Below are 5975 nucleotides of genomic sequence, written 5' to 3'. Positions count from 1 at the left end.
ACTTCTCCACTGTGGTCTTGGGGCTTCGAGGGATGAAGTTTTATTTTCTAGAATAATCAGGAACTTCGCCGTGCAAAGCGCGTGCAATCGACTTTGCAATCTCACTTACCCAGTTTTGTTTTGTTATTTATTTATCTATTTATCTATTTATTCATTTTTGGTTTCCTCATTTGGTTCAGGAAAGGAAAATCATTTTGAAAACTGAGAACGTGTTCGGCGCAATTGAGTTTTCTGTACATCGTATAATCAAGGCCACCGAAAATAAATGTACCTTTCGGTGGTCTCAGTATAACGCTGTATGAGCCGCGGCCCATGAATTTTTAACCATGGCCCGGTGGTGGCATGGCCTATATCGTTGCCAGACGCACAATTATGGCTAAATTTAACCTTAAATAAAATAAAAACTACTGAGGCAAGAGGGCTGCAATTTGTTATGTGTGATGATTGGAGGGTGGATGATCAACATACCAATTGGCAGACGTCTAGCCTCATTAGTTTTTAAGATCTGAGGGCGAACAGAAAAAAGTGAGGACGGACAGGCAAAGCCTGCACAATAGTTTTCTTTTCAGAAAACTAAAAAAATTGTGCAGTCTCACTCACCTATTTATTTATTTATATATTTACATATTTATCTTTGGTTTCGTCATTTGGGTCAGAAAAGGAATTATTTTGGAAACTGTGAACGTTTACATTACATAAAAGAGTTTGCATTTTAATTCTTTACTTATGCAAAAGTGTGTGCACATCTGTCGCACATGAATATATGCATTCATTTGTGTTCTAAAATGTAAAAAGAAAATGTACGAAAACAAGGAAACTTCATAAGATGTTATTCATAATCTTATGAATATTTGTAGGTATTTATATATGGATATATATATATATATATATATATATATATATATATATATATATATATGTATATATATATATATATATATATATATATATATATATATATATATATATATATATATATATATATATAAAGCACTTACTACACGTACTATAAAGTGAAAGTATTAAGATTTGAAATAGTTCAGAAACTTAAATGTGACTGTGACACTTCATTTTCATAAATGAGGTTAAATCCTAACTCATAAGAAATCTAGCCACGTATTATGAGTCTTAGGTACTCTTCAAGACATACTCCAAGTATGAATAGTTCTGACATGCAGCATTTAAATGAAAGCAAGAATCTTTCAACAACCAGGCAACCCACTTCTCTCTAGAGAAGTTTCAGCAAAAGGAAAGAATATATATATATATATATATATATATATATATATATATATATATATATATATATATATATATATACACATACCTACAGTACATACATACATACATGTACATACATGCGTACAAACATACACACACAACATACACACACACATATATGTGTGTGTTTTTGACCCAAATTATAATATACGTTCTTACTATGAATGTAATATATATTGTTACCGACCTATGAGGGCCAAATCTAAGAGAGAGAGAGAGAGAGAGAGAGAGAGAGAGAGAGAGAGAGAGAGAGAGAGAGAGAGAGAGAGAGATCTAATCTATAACAATGGCGCAATCTTGGATTAAAGCCATAAGTCGCAAAGTATTCTGCCAGTCGCCCTGATGCCCTTCGTAACTTCGTATTCTCGGCGGAATAGAAAGGAGTATCATCAGTCCTCGTATTTTCAACCTCGGACAATAGACGAATCCTGTTACTGGCAAAGGTCGGGCATCCTAGCATTATTATTACTATTATTATTATTATTATTATTATTATTATTATTATTATTATTATTATTATTATTATTATTATTATTATTATTATTATTATTATATTGGTTTAGAAATCCACAGTGGTGTAAGTGTAACTATATATCAGAAATATATATACAAACGAGAGCTTTCGAGAACCTGTTCGATTCTCCTTCTCAGATTGAGAATTAGAACGAGCAGGTCCTCGAAAGCTCTAGTTTTTATATATATTTCCAATATATATTTACACTTACACCACTTTAGATTTGTTCACCATTTTAGTGGCTCACGCCATTATGAGGTCTTTACGAATTAACATCATTATACAGGATGGCTGCACGATTTGAGTTAATTTTATGAAGACATTTCTCAATTTACCTTATAATTCTTTTCTCCTCCTCATTAATGCTAAACAGTAATTAGCCAACGGTCATATTGTGATGAAGAGAAATATACCAGCTCCGTATTTACAGCAGACTGTAGTCTCTACACAAGAGAAGGTAGTGAAACGCGGGTGGATAAACCCGTAGAGATTATCAGCGGGTTTCCGGCAGATGATTTCCGGAGTCGTACTTCAGAAGTTCCTTTCAGTTGCCCTTTTTGTCGTCGACCAGTGAGTTGCAGACGGGAGCAGCCCTGAATTCTCATTCGTCGCTAGAGGGTTATCGTTTAACAGAAGGTCTATTTCCTTCCTATATTATTATTATTATTATTATTATTATTATTATTATTATTATTATTATTATTATTATTATTATTATTCAGAAGATAAGCCTAATCATATAGAACAAGCCCACCATAGGGGCCACTGACTTGAAATTCAAGCTCTAACGGATATTGTGTTCAGTAGGAAGAAGTAAGAGGAGGTAAGGGGAAATTCAAAAAAAGAAGAGATCTTACTTATTTATTAAAAGAGAAAAAAAATTAACTGTATTAACAACTACATAAAAACGGGGTATTATTATTATTATTATTATTATTATTATTATTATTATTATTATTATTATTATTATTATTATTATTATTAGCTAAGCTGAAACTCTAGTTTGCAAATCAAGAGTTCAACAAGCCATAGGGTTCTAATTTGGATAGTAGCACAGTAAGGAAAAAGAAACACAAAATAAAGATAAATTTATATAAAACAAAAAAATTTAATAAGCCTGTTCAACGAATATATCAAATTCAAGGAAAACTATTAAATGGGGGAATGAAAAACAAAGATTGAGAATTAAAAAAGAGATTATTGAAAAAAAAAACAAATAATCAGAGTTGAAGAAGATACCGATGAAAAAAAAAAAAAGACTGTGATTTGAAGAAGAGGCTGATGAAAAAAAAAAACAAAGATTGAGAGTTGAAGAAGAAGAGATTGACGAAAAAAAACAGAGATTGACGAAAAAAAGAATGAAAGGAGAGTTGTGTCAGCAGGAGGTTCTCCAGAGTCCGGGAATCGAGTGGGGGGGGGGAGCCATAAACCGTCTTCGGGCGAAAAGGAGATGCATTCTAAATGTAACCAATCAAAACTTTGTTTCACAGCTTCACACAATCTGCAGTCGATAATGGTTGGCTACGATTCCTCCGGGGGGTGAGGTCTCGCTCGATTGCCCTTTCAACTTGAGGAGGAGGAGGAGGAGGAGGAGGAGGAGGAGGAGGAGGAGGAGGAGGAGGACGAGGAGGAGGAGGAGGACGAGGAGGAGGAGGAGGAGGAGGAGGAGGAGAAAAAGAAAGATTCCTGATCCCGCATTTCTCTCTCGATCTCCGCCTCGAAAATCTTTCTGAATTACAGTCCCGCAAAGAGAGAGAGAGAGAGAGAGAGAGAGAGAGAGAGAGAGAGAGAGAGAGAGAGAGAGAGAGAGAGAGAGAGAGAGAGAGAAATCTTCCAAGACTCGGACACATGCATTGTGGGAGCTATTACTATGATAACGGTTCGTTGTTTAAAAAACAGTAAGATCAAAATTTAGAATTATTCAATATATATTTCATTACGGATGACCCGTATGTCTCATTTTGATTTTAACCCTATTCAGATCACATTATATATATATATATATATATATATATATATATATATATATATATATATATATATATATATGTGTGTGTGTGTGTGTGTGTGTGTGTGTGTATACATGAATACTCTTATGAAGTATTGGCTTCCCCTAATCATACATAATGCAGAACGTAAAAGAAAGACATCCACATTAACACAGCACAGATTACGTCATATTCACCGCATTGAGACAATCGAACATGCAGTGCAAGACAAGAGAAAAATAGACATCGCAAATCAGACATAAACATTAAGCAGAAAAAAAAAAACATTTCCAGGAAATGAGCAGCTCAAACGGCATGACAGACAAACAAGGTTTTGGCCAGAAAAAGCGGCGACAAATATAGCAACGTCGACATAGACCGACAATCGACACCTCTGAAAAATAGCGGGGCAGATTTCACGTTCAAAGCCAGACATAGCCTGTCTCACGGTCCCGATATGCAAGGTCAGCCAGCGCGCAGGTATGTGGACAGGAGTCAGAGGTGCAGTGACGTCACGCTTCCCAGAGAGAGAGAGAGAGAGAGAGAGAGAGAGAGAGAGAGAGAGAGTATCTTAGTAAACAAAAACAAAACCCACGTGACAAAGCCTTAGTCTGCTGCCTGCTTCGTGTTTTTAGTTATTTTCGTGTGCCTATAAACTTTGCCTTTATTAGGCAGAATTGTTAATTCAATGTCGATATGCCAAGTAACTGCTCTGTGTTTTGATGTTTATTATTATTAACCCCCCACCCAAGAAAAAAAGTTCGAATATACAATACAACACTTTCCCAAAGGAAAAACAATATAGAGAGCAGTGCATTTATGCTTATTGCCGTGCAGATAGGGTTAATTCTGGTTTTTGTTTAAACAATGGCGACTCTATTTCATTTATTATAAGGGATATATCTGGACCCTGGTCTGTCTGATAGGAAGCCATTCCCCCCCGCCCCCACCACACGCCCCAAGACCTACATGACACCACCGAAAGAATGGTGAAATAAAAATGAAGTCTCGGCTTGCATTTCCAAAATGCAAATAGAAGAGGCCACTGTCAACTCCATAAAATACTGTCGGAGCAATGGCTACCGACGAGCAATCATTTCGCGGTTGCTTGCTAAAGGGAATAATGCTGACTTGACCTGTTATTCACATAGACTTTGTTTTATGAATCTCTCTCTCTCTCTCTCTCTCTCTCTCTCTCTCTCTCTCTCTCTCTCTCTCTCTCTCTTCACAGGGATCGTGCTACGTTGAATCTCACGATTATTATTATTATTATTATTATTATTATTATTATTATTATTATTATTATTATTATTATTATTATTATTATTAAATTATTACTGATGTGCTTGAAGTTATCAAACATGACTTTAGTTCAAATTATAAAGTGGACGACACACACACACACACATATATATATATGTATATATATATATATATATATATATATATATATATATATATATATATATATATATATATACTATATATATATATATATATATATAATTACAGCCCCTAACAGACATGAACAAAAGTCATATATGATAACCACAAGAGTAACAAGGAGATCAATAATAATAATAATAATAATAATAATAATAATAATAATAATAATAATAATAATAATAATAATCGTGAGATTCAACGTGGCACGATCCCTGTAAAAGAGAGAGAGAGAGAGAGAGAGAGAGAGAGAGAGAGAGAGAGAGAGAGAGAGAGAGAGAGAGATTCACGAAACAAAGCCTCTGCGAATAATAACATGTCAGGTCAGCATTATTCTCTTTAGCAAGCAACTGCAAAATGATTGCGCGTCGGTGGCCATTATACTGACAGTATTTTTGGAGTTATTGTCGGCGGCCTCTACTATTTACATTTTGGAAACGCAAGCATAACCGTCAATTTTATTTCCCCGTCCTTTCGGTAGTGTCATGTGGTTTGTGTAGACGAGGGGTGGGGGGGGTGTTTTCGTTTGGTGAGGTTTGGGGGCGAGGGGTGTGGGGCGCCCCCCAGGGCAGACAGGCTATGTTTGGGTATCAACGCGAATTCCGCCCCGCCATTTTTCAGAGGTGTCGATTGGCGCTCCATTTCTGCGTGGCTATATTTGTCGTTGCCTTTTTCTCTCTGTATTGTCGTTCTCCTATCACGCCGTCTGCGTTGCTCATTTCCTGGAAATGTTGCTTTTTTTTTTTTTT

Source organism: Macrobrachium rosenbergii, chromosome 16 (assembly GCF_040412425.1).
Source record: "Macrobrachium rosenbergii isolate ZJJX-2024 chromosome 16, ASM4041242v1, whole genome shotgun sequence".
Classification (NCBI taxonomy): domain Eukaryota; kingdom Metazoa; phylum Arthropoda; class Malacostraca; order Decapoda; family Palaemonidae; genus Macrobrachium; species Macrobrachium rosenbergii.
The sequence above is the reverse complement of the archived record's forward strand: the minus strand, read 5'-3'. Positions refer to the sequence as shown.